The following is a 24274-nucleotide window of genomic DNA, read 5'->3' as shown; positions in this document are numbered from 1 at the left end:
CGATCTCCGATCACGGGAAAATAGGAAAAGATCGGGCCGATCCGATATCGAGATCGGGATCGGGACATCCCTAGTTTTTGTAGATTTCCCTGAAGACAAACCAGTGAGAGCCATTAAAAATGAGTTATTTTGGAGCAACAACCGTGTTGCTTTTTTACAAAATATATATTCAAACTTGCAGTGTGTGTACATGAGTATTTACAGTTCCAAAGGGGTAAAGTATGGCAAGTGATTTTTTTTCTGTGGTTGTTGCCATGGTGTATCGTAGTATAATGGCTCCATTCATGCTCCCTTTTTGTAGTGGTGGTGCATGCACTTTACTCTGAGTGAAGCTACTCTGAGTTGATTGAACTTACTCAAATCAACTGTTCTGGAACCAAAAAACTCAGTTTCCCATCTCCGGGTAAATCAACTCAGAGCTCAGGGTTAGACAGAGATTTTTAATTCTCCTTCCTGAAACGGGCCCCGGAAGAGCTCAATGTGTCCAGTGTTTTGCAAGACAAGTGCAGAACCAGAATGGATCTTGAGCCCAAAGTTGGGAACAACTAGGTCAGGACTCTCTGGTTTGAATAAGATAATATGGCCCAGGGACGTACTGCATGATGTCATTTCACAACTGCTGCCATGTAGTAATATGGGAGTATTCCGCCCTCCAGCCATCAAATTGTTTCTCTGTTGTATAACTCTGTCAATGCATGAGCACATTACAAAGTACACAAAGCTCTTAAAAGACATATATTTGAAGATTGAGCTGGTGACCTTGCACTTGTTCTATGTGTGGGGAGAAAGGGGGAGAAACACATTGTTGAAAACCTTCAAGATCTGAATGTTTTTGTCTGCTCAATTTATCTTGTTGAAATAGCCAAAAAGCAGCAGACTGCCAAAGATGGTTTGTTTGTTATATTCACACAGTCTCAAACTCTACCCAGCTGCTGGTGGAGGCAGCATGTTGATAGCTGTGATTTTAACATGATAACTCATATTCAATTTAGCTCTGACATTTCCCCCCCCCCCCCCTTTTTTTAGGCCAAAATATGGCAACCTAATTTGGTGACCTGCTAAGGGAAAGCAGGGTGGAGCCCAGAAGAGATTAAATCCCTGTGCGATGTGGCCTGATTTAAACGAAAGTAAAAGCAAACATCTACAGCTCTGGCTTTAAACATGTTTCAGTCCACTTTTATTTAATCTGCATGAACTAGGACAAACGAATAATCTGTTTTATGTGGGGAAAAAATGGGTGACTCACAATCTGACAATATGTGTAAAATCGCTTTAACAGTCAGGAAAAGAAATATTCAGCTTTTGTGGATTTTCCCTTGAAGGCTGTTCTCTTCTCATCTTATATGCACACAAGTCGTCACACCCACACATTCCTAGATAGCTTGATGTTTACAACCATGTCTCTGGGGTTAAAGAATGACGCAAATAGTGTGAAATTGAGGCTTATTGTACATTGTTAATTTATGTTTCTTAATAGTCTTTTGGTTTATTTTGTGGTTTATTGTCCCTCTAAAATATTTTTGTTAAACATGGAACTTCAATGTACTTGCTTGCAAACATGTGAAGTGGCTTTTAATGATTCCAAAAGCAGCAGGCGAGTGCTGTGTCTCACATGGCGATGGTGCATATAGAAAGAGTGATTATCTTCCCTCATTTCTGCAGCACCATAAACTATAAAGCCTGGCTGGAGACGCATCAAGGTCCCACCCAGACTTCTCAGATTTGTTTTTGTGTGCAGTATGTCAGCACATGCAATGATTTTTCTCTTGCGCCTCCATAAAATACCACAATGACCAGCTGCAGCTTATACTGTAGGCTCTTGTCTGACATCAAATACAGCTGGATTATAAAGTGTTTTGTTGGATGGTTTAGAGTTTACAGGCTCTCAAAAAACTGGCAGCTGATCATATATTAAAGCTGGGTGTGACTGGATTAGACAAGCAAAGAGTGAGTGAAAGAGGAAATAATGGTTTGAATATGTCACTACAGAGGTTGTTGACATGGAGGAGTACAGTGGTTAATGAATAATGGATGCTTACTAAAGCAGCCCATTTCCTATTCATTCTTTTGGAGCGGCTACACAGGGAGTTGTGTGTGATCATCATGTCAACTCTTCAATATTTCCATTGTGTTCTTAGTAGTGCAGTTCGAAGGCACTGGAGTAACTCCAATAAACATTTTCACACAAGTACAATAGGCTCATTCAAAAGGATGGCTTATTTGATTTGATTGTTGTGTCAAATAAATAAAATTTTACACACCACCAGTTGTTTGCACTGCAAAAAGTAGTCAGCATCACTTCTATCTTATTCATTCAAAGTCTTATCTGCTCCAACGTTCCTTTTAACACCAGAATTCCTGAGGCTTGTAAGAATGAAGTGTTCTGATCGCATCACAAAGACTGGAAGAGAGAGAGACAAGCATTAATTACATTTTTGCATTTTCACTTTTTGTGTTGCATGAAAATTTAGTTTAAGTCTATTTCATCATAACCACGTTTTTATCTTCTGAGTCTATGGAAAGCTTCAAATTGTCGAGGCCTTTTTCCGCTGTAAATGTGCCTAAATGAGCACTGTTGGAAGCGGCAGGGAGCCCACAGTCAGGGGTTAGCTCAGCTGACATGACTTGCATGCTGATAGGTACGTAAAGCTCAGGTGAGCAGCAGAAAGCGCTAATGTATGGGATGATAATCAGAGCTGCTGTCCTTGGCGATATGAATGACCAAGGTTAAAGGCTGCCTTGATCATGCAGTATGTTGGAATAAAATGAGGGGATGGACCTTGAACATGCTTCATCTTATTGAATTCCTGTCAGTGTTTAAGGATGTAATTTCAGCTGCTGTGTGATGGTATTTTGCATTTCTGTGTGGGGGGAAAAAGGAGGTGAGGATATGGTTTAGATAAAACAAAACACAAAGATCTGAGATGGACATCAGAAATCTCTGTTTAGACTGTTAACCAAATTTTGATACCGTCAAACCTCTTCCCTATTTTACCGCGGTATACAGTTTAACCTAGACTAATTAAAAATTAGGACGTAAGGCTCAGATGGCGTCACCAAACTGTTTGCTTGTGCCTGCACCTTTCAGAAATTGAATACCAAACACTAACACTGAAACACCTCTCCAATCTCATTAGGTCAGAACTCGAAATGTTGCCAAACTGCAGAAGTCGTGTTCTTGAAAGGTTTTAAAGTACAGTTTTTTACTGATATTTTCTTTCAACTGACGGTCTCTTTTGCGAGATGTCGAAGTCTTTAATATTGCGTCACAATAAAAAAAAGATTTGTGCAGCCCTACCAGAAATATTTCATTGTAATACGATAGATGGAGAGCCATTCTGCTAACCGTCAGGGCCGTTAGGTGGGAATTGCCGTGGACCAGGTGCATTCAGCAATACAGTAGTAAGAGCAAATTACGTTTAACCATGTAACGTTATCCAGCTGTTTTATCGAAACAAGGTCTGGGACTATTTTGCAGAGCCACCGTTGCTGCCTCAGGAGCATGGCGCCGCCAAAGACGATTGTGATTGGTATGTACGGTGTAGCCAGACCTCACTCCAACGCTTACTCCAGCAATGCGAGACTAACTTCTTCACTTATGAAGACTTGTCTGTATTTGGCTGCCGTTACTCCTTTTAATCTATTCATTTTAAAGAGGGCAGATTATTATGGCTGTTGTAATGACACTGTTTGATTAGTACGTTTTTTTTTTTTATATTACTGTTAAAAGCTGCTGTTCCAGATGTCAACTCTCCAATGAAATCCCCATATCTCACAACTGAAAAGTGTTTGACATTTGATTAACGTTATTATGCTCTTTAAAGCAGTTTAATGGTCACAATGGTTTATATTGTCATCACATAAGATATTTTCCATCAGACAATGAATCCTAGTCATCAATAATAATTTTGAGTAGATAATAATATAATAGCCCTGGTTCTCTTGGAGAGATTGGATTGATTTATCCATGTAAGAAAACACATGCCACACCATGACTTTGTCACACTGACCTCCAGCTCTTGAGATATAATCTATAAGAGCTGTGAAACATTTTCACTGAGCAGCAGGCTGTTATGTATGAAAAGAAACCAGTCATATCTCAACATGCATGCTTTCTTTCTTTGGTTAAATGTGTAAGTTGTAAATTCCCCAAACTAAGCAATGCTCTATGTTGCTAATCAGTGCAGCATTTGGTCATACAATATGTTGGCCCACTGGGAAAGCACACTGTTGACAGTCACACTCCTCTAAACACTGCCAAAGTCTTTTTTTTGTGCTCAGCCAGAGACAGATCAACGCCATTCACTTACAACGAAGGGATATTTGTTCATCATAATTAGATTCTGTTTTGATGCCGGCAGCAGAGATTCAACCATGAAGTTTTATTTTGTGTTTTTACAGAAGTGGAGCTAGTAGTGGGATGCCCCCACCGAAAAATGTGAAATTTCTGTGTAGTTTAGCATTCTTGGGTTTTCAGATGGTTGGTAACCAGCATTTGCATTCTCCTTCCATTTTTCACCTCCTTGTCCTTTACTTAAGGATTTAATGCACTTGTGGTCGGGGGCATTACTGTAAATATGTGGTCTCACTCTGGTCAGCATGTAGCACTAAAACGCCCAGTTTCCCAGAGTATGAGTGTGGTCTTCAGACAATTTGTTTTGTCCGTCCAACAGTTTAAAACCTCAAATTATATTATATTCATACAGGTAAAACTGGGAATAACTTCACATTCTCACATTGGAGAAGCAAAACAAGCAAACGTTAGTCATGTTCTCCTGAAAAATGTATTAAATGATTAGATTATTAAAGTAGTTACAGGTTGTTTTTTTTCCTATAGTTTCATGTATTGACTAATCAAGTACTTGTTTCAGTTCTACTTTAAGCCATTCACCTAAATGGACAATGAGGTATCCTGCTCAAATGGAGAAAACAAACCAAACATTTCCAGAATTAAAAAGGAAGTGGTTGTGATTTACTCTAGAGCTGTTAAAATGTTCTTTCATTAATGCACCACATGTCTTTGAAATATAGTGTTAGCTACACATGGTGATGATAATTGAGCAACATGCAGCCTAGGTCCTCCTATATCCGCCCACTCCCCCTCTGGGCCTCCTTGTTTCATGCTACGTTGTTCAGTGAGACAGTTGTTTTGTTGGAAAAGGAACTGGGATCACAGGCAGACATGGACTAGAATTTTCTCTACTTCTCCTAGAGAACCAAGACATGGAGACAAATAGGGTTAGAGATCAGGGTAATCGTAATAATAATGTGTCCCAGGGCTGAATATCACAGTGTTTCTCATTGTAAGCCCACCCGAGTCAGTGGGTGGCTCTTCACACAAATGTCTATTTTACTGCTGGTGAACTCTGAATTGTTCAAACCCTCTTCCTCGCCGCTTTCAGTCTCTCTGCATCTGGAGCCTTATCAGAAGACAAAAAGACATTATGGGATATGTATTTTTCAAACTGGGAGTATGCATTCTTTTTGGGCTTCCTACATGTTCTGTGTCTGTGCACAATGACTAATTTGTTATTCTCCTAGAAATAACACAGATGCTTCAGAAAACAACCACACTGGATGGCCCTACATGTGTATCCATGTTGTTTTTATGTTTTAATTAATCACACATCCAGCTCTGCTGTATTTGTGGTTTTAACAAATATATATTTAAAGTAAATCTATAGTAGTAGGCTATAGGATACCACTCTATCAGTTGATTGCCATTGCTGCACATTGAGGTTTCCTAAAATGTGTGTAAGGGATTATGGAATTTGTATGTAAATAGTTCAACATTTCCTTGTTTCCTTTTGCAATTGCAAACTCTGTGCTGTGCATTTTTAGGCGGTTTTATCAAAACTGGTGGGCAGCGGAGTGTGACACATGAGACCCTCTGTTTGCTGCAGAGAAGGGCTCAACAAGGAGACAGGAAAGGATTTGATCATCAGATCTGTCCTCCCCAGAGAGGGAAAACGCCTTGCTCTCTGTAGACACTCCCTCATTTGCAGGCTTTCATGACTGCCTGGGATGAGCTATGTGGAGGCAGACAGTTGATGCTATAGCACTGCCGGCTTTGTTAGAAGCACAGCATGCTGGGATTTTGGCCCCAAACAGGAACCTGTTTTGTATTGCAGTGTTGATTGCTTTGCTGTGTTGTATTTGATTCGAGAAAAACTCTGAGCCTGTTGTGTCCTAGGCAACATTTTAAACCAAATCTGACACATCCAACACAGCTCTGAGCCATTGGTGATGCCTTTCCGACTTGGCTCAACTACAACAGGAAATAAGTAAAACTCTCTGCTCTCCATTCATTACTGTACTATCACATCTAGCAGCTGGGCCCCAGCAGGGGACTAGTTAGCCGCTTAGTTAGCCAGAGAGATGCCTTCAGTCTCATGGTAAAAACTCATTAGTGCAGACGAGTTTGAATCCATTTTCATTACATTCAGCTCGAGCTGCACGCTGCTTCTCATGCACCAGTGAGCAGTTGGTCCTTCAGAGCTGTGCACTGTTGTCCTGAAAACAGCCTGAACTCCCACAGCTCTGCATGATTGTTTTCATTTGTCTGCCGGTGGTAGCTTGATACTACCAGCTGCCACTATGGCTGCCATTTTCCACAAGCTCCAAAAATATGGGAAGGTGAAGCAAAGTTTTTTTCTTTTATAGGTTCCCCACCCATGTTGTTACTATCATATCAGTGTGAGTCTGAAATAAAACCCACAGACTCCAGGCCACAGATTTCCCCTCGCATTCCTGCGCCTTTAATTGGTTATTGTCAAAACGCGTAAGGGGGGTTGGGTGTAAGCTGTGCAGGGGAAATGAAGAGAAAGAGGGAGAGGGGGCTGGCTGTATATCTCTTTTCAAACTACAACCACAAGCACAACTGGGAAAGAAGAAACACAGGGAGCTGTGGTTGCTGTTGCCAAAATACATCCCTACCATGATGAAGAAGAATTTTTAACACATCCTTCATTTGCATCTATTCAATTATGTTTCCTTCAGATCCTGCTGGGGTGATGGTAGCAAGGGCTGCTGCTTGGATCTCCTCTCTTAAAGCACACTCGGTTGCCAGAGATAACATGGGCGTGCCAGTATTTGGGTTCTGAACTAATTTGTTGGATTTATCTTTTGAAATACATCTTCTGTTTAAGTAATTCAAATGAATTAATGTTGGTGGTTTGATGAACCTGGAATATGAGTTAATGTCAACACTTGGGAAGTTGAGTAGGCAGAATTGTACATTGTACTGTTAATTCACGAAACCCATTGCAGAGTCACATCTTATCATCTAATGATGAATACACACTTTTTTGCTTTGTTATTTCAGCTCTTTTTTATCTTTTTATCTTGCTGCCTCACAGAGTAGACATACCTGGAATTCTACTGAGTGATCCAATGCATTTCTGTTTGGTTTCTGGTTAATATTTAGCTTTGCATTTTATTGTATGGGCCCTAATCACATAACGTTGTTGAAAGAATTCTTTTGATCCGTATAGCGTATAGCCGTATATCTTTTTTGTCTCGAACACGCTGGCCGTCATTAGAGACTGATACTCGCTCACTGTCCAGCTGAATCTGCTGATTGGATTGTTTACTGTTAGAAATAAGCTAAACAATGTGCTTTGCATTGAAACAGCTGGGGTATAATCTTTTGCTCTGAATTCAGATGCAATTAATCAGATAATAGATTTTTTTTATTTCTAGCGCAGGACTTGTTGGTAATGATGAATCCGAGAAAGGCACAGCCTATTTCATATCATAGGATTGTCACAGAATCTCTGAAGATCCTTGTCAAAATGGTTAGCATTAAAATCAATATCTGTCTACTTTGTCTCATAGATAATGAAACGTAGATAATTAAATAAGGAGTTCAAATCGTTTTTTCTGGATCAGTAGGTGGGTTGATTAGCGGGAGCACACTCTGCATTTGACCTTTTGGACGCTCACTAGATTTGAAATGATTTTTTGTCAACATCCTGAGAAGAAGTGCCGCTTCTGTTTTAAAAAACAAAATAAATTTCTTGTCCTAGTTGCTGTCAAGCTCATTAAGGTAACATGAGCTCTGGGAGTTGCTGGAAAGCGCTGTCTCCGGGCAACTTGGCTTGAAATGTTCTTTATTTTGATAGTTGCATACATAATATGATGCTAAGAGTGACTGAGGCTAACACCACATGTCCCAAGCAAAAAACTGTAAAATCTGACTGAAAATGCAGAATACGTTAGAGCATTACAAATAATGCTCTAACATATTCTATTACATACTTGGATAAGTAAAACAGTGGTTAGATTTATGCTTACTTAGTTTTTTTTAAGATTATTTTTGGGCATTTTAAGCCTTTATTTATATAGGACAGATGGAGACATGAAAGGGGAGAGAGAGTGGGAATGAGACTGAGCAAAGGGCCTCAGGTCGTAATCGAACCCGCGTCCGCTGCGTTGAGGAGTGAACCTCTATATATGGCTGCACACTCTACCAGGTGAGCTACCCAGGCGCCCTTGTTTTTTTTGGTTTTTTTAAACTGCAGGCTACATTTCAGTTCTTTTGTTACAAGAGAAAAGGCTTTGTGGATATTTTTGCAAATATCTTCATTAATGAGTTATCGGCTACCTACAGTCTGATTTAGTGCCACCTGAAGAGTATGCATAGGTGTCTATAAGCTCTAACTCAACAACATGTTGTCAATTTTCTTCTTGTGTTTGGAACACCCTCCAAATTTTATAAATATTATGTATCAATCTTAGTTTGTAAGTTGCCACGCCTGTTGTCCCGAGTTACGGTTGCTAAGCTATGATTTGACGATGGGGTTTAGTTTAGCACATAGTAAAGTCTGCTTGGATTCCTCATATTTATTTACAGTGCAGTCTATAGATCCAAAAATGTGTTTGCTCTAATGAAAAACTGTGATTTCAATCAATAAAGGGCATGATGATGATATAGTCTGCTTTGAAATGGCAGTCAATGGGAGTGCCTGTAGCACTGCCCTTTGTAATGGTTTATGCCTCGTTACCAAAGATGCGTCTCACTAAGTTCATTAGAACTAGCCGTTTTAAGCACTATACTTAATTAAACCACTGAATTCAATAAGACACATTGCTTTTTTTTAAAATCCCTCTAAATTGATTCCCTTTAAGTCTTTGATTGAATTAGACAGAGGTGTCTTTACAGGAGATTTGTACATGAAAACTAACGGGCTGAGCTTGTTTACTCGCTTAAATCTTCTGCAATAGTCATTGCTGTAGGTCACAATGAAGAATGTATGGTCTGCGTGAATCCATTTTGTGAGATCCCACTAATCCATGGTTCCATTTCAGTGAGCAGTTGTTCTGCTTTTTTGACAGGGTGATAGCGTAGTGGCAGGAAAAAGCTGGAGTGAATTCTTACAGCCTCTCTCTGAGCCACGTCAGCTGATTGGCAGCTTCTCTGATGTCATTTGTTTTTGTGGTGCTAGGATAGGTCACGCTCTCTCTCGCTCTCTCTCTGTCTTAGTCTCTCTCCTCTCTGACGCCCCCTTCGGTCTTCAGATTTTCCTGTCTTCACTTTTTGTTTACAGTTACTCCCACTGATCCTCTCTCTACTTTGTGTTTTGAGTGGTCTTTTTTCAGTTCCTTCGTTTAAAAAAAACAATAAAACATTTTTATTGTGAGTGAACAAAGGCTAAGGAAACCTAATATATTAGACTATTTGTTTGTTTGATCTCATTATATACCTGAAATAGGACTAATCCGTACTGCTCAGATTTCAGTTTGAAGCAATAAGAAAGGAACAGTGATATGATTTGTGTCAGAATAAATCTGCACATTTTTTATTAAACTGATACAGTAAACAGTCATGCCATTTAGAAAAGTTATGAGCATGAAGCTTGTAAGTCTGTAAAACTGTAAAATCTTAGTTTTTTTTTTTGTCGGTTCTTATAAATTATGCATCAAAAGCACAACAGCACTCACAACGACCATAATGGATAGGCTGCCATAACAAGATAGGGCCTATATTAAGATGTCTAGTCAGTTGGGTGCCATTTGTTTATCGCCATATCACTCTGATGTATCCTGCAAAGATATATTCTGTTAACATTGTTTATATCTACAGAGCCATGTTATAACAATATATAAAACGTCGCATTTTAGAGACTATTTTGCCATTTAACCTGTTTTATAACGTCTAACTACACTATTGGGCGAGTTGGTGTTGGAGTTGTAATCTGACATTCCAGTCTGATTTTTGGGGATTTCTGGGGGATCTTGGGCCTCTCAAGGGGCTGCCAGGCCTGCCGCTTGTCTAATCACTCCTGACCCTATTAGAAATGAGTCCTCCTTTTGTCTCTGTGCGGTACTGTCAGTTCTGTGGGAACAAAAAGTGCCATTGTCTTTCATTGCTGCGGCTGGGATAGAAGTAATCTGTAGCTATAGAAATGCCTTAGGATTGCTATAATCCAGATTCAGTATTAATGACAGTCTAATCCGCACAATTGTGACTCTCTGGAGAGGCTGACATGGCATCTCTGTTGTTAGTCGCTTGTGTAATGTCACTGATTCTAAAAATGACGGGGGCTGCTTGCGGCTTATGCCATGAGGGATGCAATATCCTGTTCAGATTTTGTTTGCTGTGTATGCCAAGATGCTGCACTTGTCTGATACCAGCACAGACAATGCAGCACTGTCATGTTGCTGGATTTGTCAGATATATCCACAGATTCACTTTGAATTCTATCAGCTTTCCTGATGGCAAATTGTTTGTTTGTGTATTTGTTTTTCTCCCATTCCTGAAAGTATTAATGCCTGAGACTAGTGTAGCTGACACATTCAGTAATTGCATGCCTGTGTTGAGCGTGCGAGACGACCATTGTACTGTGTTTGCTCACCCATGTGTGACAAGCAGCGAGGGCAAATTACACAAAAATGGTGATCCTCTGATGGTTGGGCTCTTTTACTCTTTGTTCTATGCAAAGAGATGCAGAGGTAGACAAGTAGATGTGTCTGAAATCCATCACACAGCTGCTAGCTTGGCACAATGATCAGTAACAGTAACACTTTGAAAACGCTGTGTCCACAGTCGTGTTTATAAGGTAATTTCATAAATATCTCATTCCTCACCTGACCAATCTCTTCTTCTTTCTCCTCTTTTACTCAGCAAACTCCACAACTATTCCTGACAGCCAACATATGTTAAGGAATGGAACATACAATTAGGTTAAACCTCTGCTTTGCCCTCTGACTTTCCATTGTAATTTATACTTTGTTTTAATACAGCAGAACTAATGGTATAGTTGTTCTCATTTTGCATTTGTTTTTGTTTCTGTCGTCAGAGTGACTGAATTAGCATGAAGTACTGAGGCCCTATATTGTGACTTTTTAAATGGTTAAGGCGCATAGAAATGTGTCTTCTTGGAGGCGTGCTGTATGCTTCAAGCTAACTGCATCTAGAAATAGGTGTGTTAATCACAAGTTTTATCACAAAAAGATATTACATTGATTCTTTGGACAAAGACATATTTGCTGAAATCACAAGGCCTGCCGCAATTTCAATTCATATGTGCTGTTAAAACAATTCGTTACATTTATTTAAACTCACAAAAAGATACTAAAATACAAAAACACTTTTTTTTATCTAAAGATAATTAATATAAATTGGCAATTTCAAAATAAAGGTGCATCTTAAAGATGATATTCATCAATAGATTCACTTTTCATCAATGCTGTTGGTTTGCTGATGATTGAATTGATATATCAATCCAGAGCAACACTATCTAAAACCAAACTTGACACCGGAACTGGTAACTTTGTAATTTTTTTTAGTAACTTTCCAAAAAGACAATCCATCAAGCATGCACTTTTCATGTAGGGATCCCGGTATGTGTAGTTGGGAGAGTATGCAAGATTTTAACTTCTCTCTCAATCTTTTTTCATTCTTCACACAACTGCTTCTCACTTTTTTGTGGTTACAATTTGCACCCACAAAAAGTCACATTTCTGTAAAAAGCTTGTGTTGAGGTTTGAAAAGCTGCAGCTTAGTGTGGATGAAAGAGAAAAAGATGTCTTTAACTGACTTTGTGTGAGCTTGGTCGACAGTAACATGGATAGTAAAAAGATAAAGGGATACAGAACATCAGTCGAGTTGCCCACATTGATATTTACTGTAGCTCTAAGAAGAGCATTGATGTTTTGGATCAGTAGAAGCTAACAGCGAAATCACATAGGGCATCAGTTGATATCATTGCACTAAACTGGGATTTGATAAATATTGTGAAATGTCATTAAATGGCAATGTGTTTCACTGGATGTACAGTATTTGACTGTTTTAATATTCATATCCAGAACTGAGGACAGCTTTTTATTTCCTAAGACAAAGATGGGAAAGCCAGTCTTACATGGTGGTTGGTTTGCAGCCTTCTCTATGATCTATTTGTCTCTAAAAGCCTGATACTGCAACAGAAATGAGAAAACAGATTTACCAATAAACTATAACTAGTGTACATCATCCTGATATATAAATCAATGCCCTGGAAATAAATCCCACCCGTCAATGTTTACTGAACTCATTTATCAGTTTCATGGTTGGAATTTATCACCACAATATCACAGCAAAGCCTTTTAAAATGTAACATTATCTTGAATCAGCAGTCTTGGGTTGTATGCGAAGAAAATCAATGGTGTCGCAGCTCGAGTGTGACTTGTCATCTATCAGTCCGTTGGCTGACTGAAGCAGCTACTGTAGATGATGTGCTGAATGGCCAATTTCCTGTTACCTGTTAAAGATAGAGTACCACAGCAGGCCTCTCTCTCAGCTCTCCGAATCAGGATTTCCCTCTGGGTCGCTGTAACTGCAGAAATAGATGTGTACACACCAGGGTATTTGCATGTGTAATCTAAGCCCCTGGATAATATGCGATCCAAGAAGTAATCCTCTTTTAAAAATTTCTTAACTGTGGCACACACAGGACTGAATTCTCGCGAGCCTGTTTGTAAAATGCACAACATGTATGCGACAATAGATGTAATTCCATCGTAGCTTTTTAATTTTGAGGAATATTGGAATTGTGGTCAGTGCATCGGCCACCAGACCAGAAAATCTGATCCTTTTGCCCTCTAAGCTGCAGCCTGTAGCCTACAGCATTTTCTTTTTTTACATGTCAGCAGAGCGTTTGCAGAGTATTTACATGACCACTTCCTGGAAGGAGGGTAGGGTCGGGGGGTGCAAGGTCCCCTCTGTCTGATGACTAGATTACTGTATTTACAGCCCTGTCTGTAGATCAGCAGGAGTGAGCCCTTTGAAGAGAAAGATACAAAGACGTTTGAGAACCTTATTTCAGGCTGGTTTGGTGTCTGCTCCTTAGTGCAATGGATGTTACCTCGCAAATCATCCATATCCTGTTGATTTAAGTTCATAGGGCATTCTTCCAATGAGCTCTTACTTCCTGTCGCAGGCATGCTTTTTTTAGGACAGTATGGGGATGTCCAGTTGTTGTGAGAGCACTGGTTCTTGACTTTTGTGATTCGTTAACTTTAAGATTAACTGTAAGATTTTCATCTATTATTATGCCTGTGTGTAAAGACTACTAATCTTTCAGTATTTCATTTTCAATATTTTTTTACAGAATCATCAGTCATTTTAGCAAACTAATACTTGGCTTATGGGTTTTAGACACAACCGGAACAAATGTTCTAGGTCATAGCTCACAAATATGCAGTTTTTGTGTGCCATTTCCTTCCCTAATCTGGCTAATCCCCTAATATGCCACACAACTGAGCTGGCGTTGAGCAAACGATGACATGTGTGTTAGTGTAGCCAGAGTTGTCACACTCGACAGGAAGACAGCGCACACAGAGCTGTTCCAAGTAGGGCTCCAACTTTTTTACTCTCCTGTTTCCTAGACCTATAGTCTTTCTTTTTATTGGAGGGGGGGCTCTCTATCTCTGCCTTCTCTCTTAGTAGTTCTCACAGTCCGGCTAATTTTATACCTCCAGTGTTTGGCAGTAAACCACAGTTCACACAGGATATGAGCTAAGCTGTCTCTCTTCCTGCTTATGGACAGATGTCTTTGGTTTAAACTTTATACAATCACAAAGACGTGAAGGAGAGAGAATGAGAGAGCGGGAAAGAAAGAGAGTTCATCTGACCAGTAGCCGAAGATGTTAGATCTGCAGACAGAAGGGAGACAGTGGGGTTGTTTAGTGTTTTATTATTTATACAGCCTATGGCAAGAGTGTATCTTCCAAAAAGCCAAGCTTTTAACAATTCTCACCCAGGTCTTTTTGTTGATATATGTGTTAATCATCCAATAGACAGCCTGTCCTTTCTGTCGTAATGATCTCAAGAAAATAAATAACCAATGAGTGAAATAGAGTATAGTTTCATAGTGCTTCACAGCTAGATTCGTGTTTGATTACTAAAAACTCACCAATGTGTGAAACATCTCCGTTCCCAGACAAGGTTGTGCAGACAGACAAGACATATAGCCTTGAGCAGAAAGATACACACCGAAAGCTTGAGAAATCCATAGGGCCATCCATAGTTTTTTTTTCTCCTTTTGTGTGGGTGTGTATGTCTCTTACATGCCCACTGCTGTCTCTGTCTCTGGGTGTGTGTTAGAGAAGGGTTTGTAGCTGCCAACATGTATGTGTGGATAATGTATTCGTTTCTACCCCCTTCTACCACTATTTGTCTGTCATGAATATTTACCAGGTCAGGTTTATGGAGTTCAAGTGTTGAAGGGAATCTTGAGCTGGGGAGTTGTTTAATCCTAACCCCGTTCTGTCTGAGCTGCTCCCAGGTGCCGTGGAGAATGAACTTTGGGAGAGGATGGGAGAGCAGGATGGGAAGAGAGACACCACTACTGAAGGGATACATATCGGATTGTGGAATGGAAGGCTAAATAATTTAGGTGTTTACATGCTGCAGTTATAAAAAACTAAAGGTTTTTTTGAGGCCTCCGGCCTACTATAAGTCATTTCTGGGTCCAGGATTGACAACGGTCCAGACGTGTCCTCTTTTGTTTTTATTGTTTAACCAAAATAGCATATAACTGAATGCAAGCTTATAGGGCAGGTGTGTAGGAGGATGGAATGGAATGTAAGAGTGGTCTGCGCCCACACAATGTCAGCACATTATGTGTTGCTAACTTTCATAGACTGTCATTCGACAAACAGTACAATAAACAGCATCTTTATGGGGGGTAAAATCACAGGAACTCATGAGACAACTGGATGTTATCATATGCAGATATAAGTCAAAATACATTGAGCTAAATACCATTCATTCATTCATTCATTTATTTATTTATTTATTTATATATACATACATATATATATAATATTTCAAATATCAATATGCTAAGATGTTTATAATGACAATGCTAGTAGCATGCTGATATTTAGTGGGTATAATGTTTGCCATGTTCGTCATCTTAGTTTAGCATGTAAGCATGCAAACATGGTTAATTAGCACCAATTCTCCAAAAGGAATTTTATTAGATTTGCAGGTGTTTGGTATAGATTTTACATTAAGCCTTTGCTTAATGTTCATGGCATTTGGATATTTCCTACATTTTTACAGGCATATTTCATCACTCTATTAGTTATTGATCTGAGAGAGCGACGGGTGAGTATTAAATCAGAGTTCTTAATTATCTACCCACTAAATGAAGAACACTATTGATGTAGTCTTTCAAATACACAGTCTGCCGGCCATTGATCTAGTCCTTCCTGGGCCCTTCAGGACATTTCTAGATATTTGATTATAACCGCAATTGCCAAGTTTAGAAGAGCTGCTATATAATATGATATTATCACATTCACATCCTGCTTGCTTTGGCGAAGGGCCACTCAGTGCTGTTCAACAAACCTGAAAGCCAAGATACACCGGTGAGACGGACAGGCGAGGGAGTCTAGGCTAACAAAATCACTCTCCTTGTTGCCGTCTGTCCTCTCGCTCTGGAACATTAAGCTCACGATGTGTGGACAGCTCAATGAGGACACGGCTCTATTCACATCTGATCATAGAGGCAAAACGTCCCTGTGCATGAATTTCTCTCCTGCGGTGCCATTCATTATAATTTCCTACTGCTGCAGTTTTAATCTCAGGGCTGATTTTGTTCCTTTTTTAAGGTTGCCTGTAAACACGATAAATCACAGAGAGTTCTCACTTCTACATCTCTCTAACGTCTCTCTCTCTGCCTTGGTAAAGCAGGTGATGGACTGCTGCTGATCTATTCTAATTAAAGCCATATCATTAAAAACTGAACACCTTATTACTACATAATAGCTTATTATTTTCCATTATGCCAAGGCATGATTTCATATTTTATATTACCTGAGAAAGAATCTCTCTATTTTAGTGGTTCCTGTCCTTAACCCTTAAAGCAGAGCCTAATTAAGTGCAGATTGCATTGTAAATTTCCCCACTCTGATTTATTTATTTGATGAATTAGAGGCCAGAGAAGATGCAATTATCCAGTTATTTATCACAAAAAAAGCTAATTTTGTGTTGGATAATACATTTTGTCTGTTCTGTTAATCATGTCGTGACATGAGATTTGTCTTGGGACCCATTTATGGAGGACTCATCTGTTTATTGTGATTTTTGGAAGTGACACACAGTGGCAGGTCAGAGAGGACTTGTGTAAACAGTGTTGTGCTGGACTGATGCTGTGGCCTGATTGCAACTCAGATGGCTCCTCAGTGGGTGAAGTCTTTCTGTTTGGCTGTGTGTGTGTGGCAGCGGTTGCCCTCAAAGCCTATCTCTATAAATGGATTTGTGTTGGTGCACTTGGAGATCTCGGTGTGATGCACTGAACTGATTGACCACAACTGACTGTGTGTGTGTGTGTGTGTGTGTGTGTGTGTGTGTGTGTGTGTGTGTGTGTGTGAGAGATCATTTATCACCTTGAGTCTATGTATTTTCAGCTGAGCTTAGGGTCTTGTAAGGGGAAATAACCGCTGTATGAGAGTTTTGGTGAAACTGTTAATCTTACACCTGCGGAAGTCCACATGTTGGATAATCGATTACACCCTCAGATGAAGCAGAATATAGATATATAAAAAAAGCATTGCTTCTATTCACACACATATACCTCACAGAGAGCTGATACTGCGCCAGAGATGATCAGTCATTTCTGTGTTCTGTCTGTCTGTGTGTCTGTGTGTTCTGTGTTTTGTTGCTGTCGAAACTCTTTTGTGTTTGTTCATTTTGTATGTGAAGCAAATGTTCACCTCATGTTCTGCATCAGTGTTCTTGCGCTGTTTGTTTACTAGCAGCTAGTGCTCTGCCTACAGATATTAGCAGCTGTTATGGACCTAATCTCAAATCTGAAGAAATTCAAAGAACTTTTATTCTTGCCTCGTGGAGTCCTACAACTTTAAGATCAGCACAAATGACTTTAGCAGTATAGCTGAGCAGCCATTTGTCATTTCAAATCAAAATGTAGTATGAATCTTGTATGAGTAACGGCCGTATTTATTTAGTGTATATCACATGCACTGTGTAATCAGTGAATGACTGGGAGGAAGTGATACACTGATAGCTGTAGACCGTCACCAAGTGCTGCCTTGTTCACCACACACTGTCAGTGACAGGGCTCCTGCATTTCCTCACATGAACTCTGAAATTAACATGATGGTGACTGTTTTATTGTAGCTTAGAAAAAAAAATTCTCAAAGTATGTGAGAAAGGCTGTTGTTGTTTGAATTAGTCAGTTTACCTGTTGTGCACAACCTGGGGAAGCTCGGTTGGCAGGTAAAAACCTGTTAAATCCAAATAAATCTTTGTGACTCTAGGCTATCTTTTCTTACCTTTTTCCAATTGTCTGGGTGGGACTGTTGCTGCAGCAGCACTGCCATGTCCATGCTGTGAGAGAGCACAAATGGTGATGGTAGCTTGTTCCACACACAGAAGGGCCATAACTAGAATTGTTACATACAAATCGTATTCTGCATTCAGCAGCTGTTATGTGTTGCTGTGTTTTTCCTAGAGCCTTATGCTCTGTATCTGATTGCATTACAGGAAGGTTCTTCTATTATTCAACAGTTTGCTTGATCTGATTCCACACTGTCAGTATTATTTATTTATGAACTTTGAGATGATATGTGACTTGACATACTCCCTCACAGTGCTTTCCAGAAACTTAGGTGAAAATGGAAAACTATACTATGCAGAATGAACGTTATGATCTTTTTTTCTGTGTTCCACTCTATCCGTCTTCTGAGCACTGACTCTTTAGCTCAATCCATTATTTGGCTGTCATGGAAATCCTCAAGCATGACAACTCATTTTCCAGAGTGTCATAGAGCAAATGTTGACTGCCTGTTTTCATTGAGCTTCCAGATGGAAAAGCAGTGTAGATGGGTAGGGCTGGAGGTGAGGTGTCATTACAGCCTAGAAAAAGAGAGAGAGAGAGGGAGAGAGAGGACCCCCGAACACCTCCCTTTGGCTCGACTAGACAAGAAGGTCACCATAGCAACCACTCTGCATGCTCCCCGCCGTGGCAGATGCAAACCTTGTATCTCCAATATGTCAAAGTTGCAAAAGCAGAAGAAACACTTGTAAGCATTAAGAATTTTTCCAGTTTTGGGAATGGTTTGACATTTTCAAGACAGAACTTTTTCTGATGTAAATCAGCCCGTTTAAGTTTTACCCAGGATCCTTCAGTTTAAGATTGAACTGGACTTACTAGGTTTCCACATGAAAATGCGGTCTCCAGATTTTTAGGCTGTTCAGCGTTCCCAGGTAGATAAATCGTGCTCCTTGTCCCTTTTTTTTCTCAAACCCCCCTCCTCCCTCCAAACCCTCCTTTCAGGCCTCCTGTGGGTAAAAGCAGGGATTATATATTAGATGGCACCTACCTTCAATCTCTACTACAGTTTATGCAAAGTACGCACCACTATTTTCTCATAGAAAAAGTTAAAGTAAAATAGTTCAACAAAAATGGACATGTCTAACTCTCTGGGATCAAAGTTAATATGCTGGAAACTAGACAGAAAGAGGCTTTGTGTAAAAGACGGGTTTTATATCTGTGTTGATATGCATGCATACCCTTTGCCGTCAGTAGATTTAAAAATCAGGGGAACTTTTGGGGATGTTAAACGAGGTTTTCCTGGATACAAAGTCTTGTGCACAAGAGTCTGCTAGATTTGGACGACTAATTTGCATTAGAGACATTCTTTAAACTGATACCCCCAAAAATAAAGTCATTTGACCCTCCTGACTTATTAAAATGTCATTTCTTCACCATAGTTACATTTTGTGCTCATCTGCATGTCACCCCTGGGCACCTCCTTAGACGTAGCGCATGCTTCACCATTCCTTTGTTGATTTGCCTATTTCCTCAAAGCCTGATTTTATCATTATGCTTGAATGGTAACCTAAAGAGTGCTGTTTCATAATGCTATGGGGGCTCCTTTTTACTTCACACCCTTTTGCTTTGAGGAAGCTGTACTTTTAACTGCACTCTTGTCTTCTTGCTACATACTGTTTCTGCTCAAGACAGGAACTGTCTCTCACCTTCCCCCTCCTCCAGCTTTTCCTCCTCATCCGTAGCTCTGTCTTTTCTGTCTTGTTAATTGTCTAACATGCTCTCTGTTCTCTTGCTTTCTGTTAAAACAAAGGTGGTGAGCAGTGTCACTTTAAGGCTAGCAGTGCCATGCTGGCTGCTGCTGCTCGGTGATCCCCTGGAAGTGAAGTGCTGAGACCTGTAACTCACCTCCGCCTGGATCCAGGGATTATCTCTCCTCACTGGGCTGTGTGAGCGGACCTCACGCCCAGCTTCTGTCCAACCCCTCACGACGACAATGTGACTACTGGACTCTGTCAGAACCATGTGAGCTGCTATTATGGATCTGAGAATCAGAATACATTGAATCAACACTCATCCAGGTAATTTAGAACACTGTGGCCTGCATATTCAACATACATGCATTTAACTGCTGTCATGAGCTTCTTAGAAGGTCAGACAGTCTTCGGGAACTCCCTTTAATTTGCCCAGGGTATTTTTTTTTTTTTTGTATATCTGTATATTTTTGGCCACTCAGTCACTTCCTCTTTCTGGAAATGTATGCCTTGTTGTGTGTCAGCTGATAACAAAGGACCAAGTAAAAGGAAGTTGGACAGTAGTGAGAAAAGAGGCCTGCACAGTATAGCGTACAGTAATAAAACCATCATTAACTTGACCGTGCATGCTGCAGCTTCAAATCATTCAAATCAGTGACAGTGTTTGCGATATAAAATGGTATAGTTTGTATTTAACCTTTTGTAAAATATATCTGATTAGGTTTCTGTGAAATGGAGCTGCTTTTGACTTTGTATTCAAATTTGAAAACTGACATTGTCGATTTGTTGGTTAAATGCATTGTCTTGCTTTCCAAAATAAGGCTTTTTATTAGTTTTCACTATGAATCTCAACTTGAGTGCCTGCATTTGTTGACATCGTTGAAGCATATTCTTTGAAGGTTTAAAAGCAAACTGTGACATTAAAGTGGCCAGTATCATTAAGGGCCCTTTTTTACGCCTGTCACAGCATAATGCCCGATGTAAGTGTCTTTGCTAGTTTAAGACCGACACAGTTTTTAATTTCATGTCCAGCGTCCATGTCCTATAAAAGCATGAGTAATTTTAAGCAAATGCACCTGCACCCATCTGTGCATCCATGGGCATGCTGGTCTTACAGGGAGTTGTGTCCATGTGTATTATTGGCGTATTGCTATCTTGAGGAAGCGGAAAGTGAATGCACCACAGACCAACAAAACCAGTCAGTAACGCAGCATTTTAACACCTGCTTCACCTTGTGGAGTTTTGTTGGCATAGTGCTCGTGCCATACATGATCTGCTTGCACGCTTTCACTTCACGCACAAGCAGATTAGTTTCTACTCTGAAAATCTCTCCTCCCTGCTTAGCAAATCCGCCATCATAACAGGAATGCGCCAAGGTAGAAACACGCCTGGCTTTAAAAGAGAGTGGAAGATGACACTCTGGTTTACTGCAGGTTATGCCCAAAACACACCTATGAATTAATGACGACACTAAGTACAAGCATTTGGAACCATGAGCCTGGTGCACGGGCCCCTTTTTCTCCTTTTTAGAGATGTTTTTTTCTCAATTTGTCACTTGGGCTTTCCAAATTGGATAGTCTGCCTTTTTCAAATTACTCATATGCACACATGGTCTCTATATTTAACTACAAATTCACTTTCCCATTAATAAAGCCCAAGCTTTGTGGTTGATTGGACATTTTATAACTGTGAAAGCCTTTCAACACCCATGCTTTTGACTGTTCTTGTATTTAACAATATTGTTGTGCAAATTAATAATTTTGGTCCTCACCGAGCTGTTAAATGACGTTGTGGAGGTGTTTGACCATAAAAAATTAAAAATATAGCTTCAAGCGGTGGTTCGGGGTTTAATCCTTTTTTGTGTTCTTAAGCCAAAAGATGGCTGTAAATGGACTGTATTTAAACATCACTTTTCTAGTCTTAACAAATACTAAAAGCGCTTGTACATAGTACACTCACCATTAACAATCATTAATATGTGGCTATTCATATGTGGCTATTTTTTTGCATCCCTTATGGGTGGAGCTCTTAATCGTTGTGTAGGCCTTATCCTCAAGATGGACTGAAGGTATGTCACAATGTTTATGATAATTGGAAAAATTGTTAGTGAGTTATTACCAAGTTTCTGCCAGGCCCCGGCCTTTGAAAATTCTTTGATTCATGGCAGGCCATGTTTTTTGGCCAGTCTTGGTCATTTAGGCTGCATACCAATTTTGGTGTTGATAGAATCAAAACTGACAAAGTTATATTAATTTTACTGTTTTTTTACATTTTGCAAATTACCAAAACATCCATCATGGCGGTCCTTTATGATCCATGAAGCTTTTTTTTGTGGAGCGCATCACGATGCAAATGTGTGAGTCATTTCAAGTCAGTTGGACTTACGGTGGGAGGGACGTGGCCTTTCCAAAATCACTTACTTGATCGTTAATTATTTTACCACCATGTGACCGATTAGGACCATCATTTCCAGTCGTTGGGCCAAGTTCTGTGATTCTGGCTTATTCCAACTCACAAGCACTAGGGTCCTACCCGTCCGTGGTTTGAACCCTAATAAATGAGCATATAGTAGATGGCGGAATGAGAAAACAAAGCCCGACGTCTCAGACGGAAGGAAAGAGAGAGGAGACGAGACTGTTAAAATATGTGGCTAAGTCATTGTCTGACCACATGTGTCTGCATGTGTACGTATCTTATCCAGGGTTTTTGTCAAGACTATGTGGCAGACTCGCTCCCATTTCCGCTCTGGAGCAGAGCAGTACAGGAAGGCTGGCTGGTGGGCTGCCTGCACAGGAAAGGAAATGGTCTCTATCTAACAGCAGATGGAGGACAGCATGTGCTTACGCTGCAGAAACAAACACGCATACACGCGCGTGCATGAATGCAGTCCTACACACATAAGGAACGGGCTGTAGCTTTTTGTAGCTTTTATCAAGAGTGTGACCCAGATCGCACATCGCATTTGTCAGGAAAATAGGACATTCATTCATCAAATGCAATTGTGAAATGTTTTCATAATAGCAAAGGTATTTTCTTTTTGCTGGTAGGTTGTTTTGCTCTCTAAACATTTTCTCCTTCTTAAAGGCCCCCCCCCCCCAAATCATATTTATAGTTTACATACTGCAGTGCAGTCCCCTGTAGCTCTTCAACCTTCAAATTTCCTTTCACCTCAGGAACACAGTGCTGGTTCAGAATGTATTTGCCCACGGGCTTTTGCTTTCACTAGCATTGGAGGGTCGGCAGGGATTTGATCCCCATACTGAAAAAGTTCAGATTATATAAGGTATTAAAATTACTTTCAATGATGTCTAACCTTTTTTTTAAACCAATCTGTCAGTTCCTTTGGGAAAAAAACAGTCTAAAATTTCCATTTAGCTCTTCAGTTTAGTTTCTCTCTTGTCTCATAGTTATCAGCAGAGCTTAGATTTTGACCCTTGTGTTTTCTCTGTGGCCTGCAGGTCAAACACATTTGTCTGCTGTTAAGATTTAGTGATACCCAAATGTGTCATCCCCTCCTCTTTTTCCTCTTGCCCCCTGCCTGGTGTGTATGCCCATGATTTCTGATGGCCTGTCATGTCTCCATGCCTCTCTCAGGAGTTGTTAGTGGCTGGCCAGGACTCTCCCTGCATGTCGACCCGTCTCACAGAGCTTTTGTCAGCACTGCGTGAGGACTGGATGTTGTACTTCCTTTTTCCAAGAGGCCTTCAATGTAGAATTCATTTGCTCTCCATATTGTGTGTGTGTGTGTGTGTGTGTGTGTGTGTGTGTGTGTGTGTGTGTGTGTGTGTGTGTGTGTGTGTGTGTGTGTGTGTGTGTGTGTGTGTGTGTGTGTGTGTGTGTGTGTGTGTGTGTGTGTGTGTGTGTGTGTGTGTGTGTGTGTGTGTGTGTGTGTGTGTCCTTTATCATTTGTTACAAGCCTTCTTAGGAGGGAGGACAATGAGGCTCACTATGGTTCCCAAGGCCCCAGTGAATGACTCATATTCTTATAGAATTCAGGCAGAAACCAAACAACAGGGTTACACAATCTTAATCAACAAAGTGCTGCTCATAATGTGCTCTGCAGGGGCCGTGACCCTGCAAAAGAGGATTGTGAAAAATGTGTTAGGTTTGGGTTTTTGGTAGCATAATTACTGTGCTACCACTTCCAGCTTCTCCTAGGAGGCAGGCTGCTGTTGGAGTCGACAAGCGCTGTAAATGTGTACCATGCTGTGAAAATACCAGTTGATTTTCTACATGTTTGTCAAACCTGTTGTCGCCGGGTGTGTGATAAGGGAGCTTTAAGTGTAGTACTGAGGTTTTGCTATGGCAACCGGAGCATTTCAACAGTAAAACCTTGCATCTCATGCAGACAGTCTGGGGACATGTCATGAAACAGTCCTTGCATCCCTTTTTAAAGGCTAGCGTGAGGGTTTTATAGTCTGTGTCTGCACTGAGCAGACAGGTCGGCTCAGTCTCTGCAGAGCAACAGAGGAAGGCTCCTCATCCTCGCAGCGTGGGCCGTTCACTTATCCTTTCTGGTCCCACATCTCCTCTCCTCCTCTTTTCCTCCCCTCAGAATCAAGTGGCTTTTTGTTCTCCCGCAGCAGTGCTTATCACTTGTTTCTCCACCACTGCCTCCCCCCCTCCCCCCATTCTTCTCTCAGGGAATGAGAAGATATTTTGGGGGATATACACTCACCGGCCACTTTATTAGGTACCCCATGCTAGTAACGGGTTGGACCCCCTTTTGCCTTCAGAACT

At 40.4% G+C, this 24274-nt stretch overlaps 1 protein-coding gene and 1 long non-coding RNA gene across 4 annotated transcripts in view; one reads left to right on the top strand and one right to left on the bottom strand.

Moving 5' to 3' along the window:
* ptprea (protein tyrosine phosphatase receptor type Ea) overlaps window positions 1-24274 on the top strand; it is a 49974-nt gene that overhangs the window by 4828 nt on the left and 20872 nt on the right. For 2 of the 3 annotated variants that reach the window (XM_034860357.1, XM_034860359.1), the window contains exon 2: window positions 19594-19861. The gene's annotated coding sequence lies outside the window, so the exon portion shown is untranslated. Of the gene's footprint in view, window positions 1-19593; window positions 19862-24274 lie in introns of those variants that run through there. The other variant, XM_034860365.1, reaches the window with a different exon arrangement.
* On the bottom strand, window positions 4956-17835 carry LOC117936883. Its single transcript, XR_004655041.1, has 3 exons — window positions 17782-17835; window positions 5314-5413; window positions 4956-5208 (listed from the first exon to the last, which is right to left on the bottom strand). It is a non-coding gene; the product is annotated as an uncharacterized LOC117936883 (long non-coding RNA).

Source organism: Etheostoma cragini, chromosome 21, assembly GCF_013103735.1.
Source record: "Etheostoma cragini isolate CJK2018 chromosome 21, CSU_Ecrag_1.0, whole genome shotgun sequence".
NCBI classification, from domain to species: Eukaryota; Metazoa; Chordata; class Actinopteri; order Perciformes; family Percidae; genus Etheostoma; species Etheostoma cragini.
This window is presented reverse-complemented; position numbering and strand designations above follow the sequence as displayed.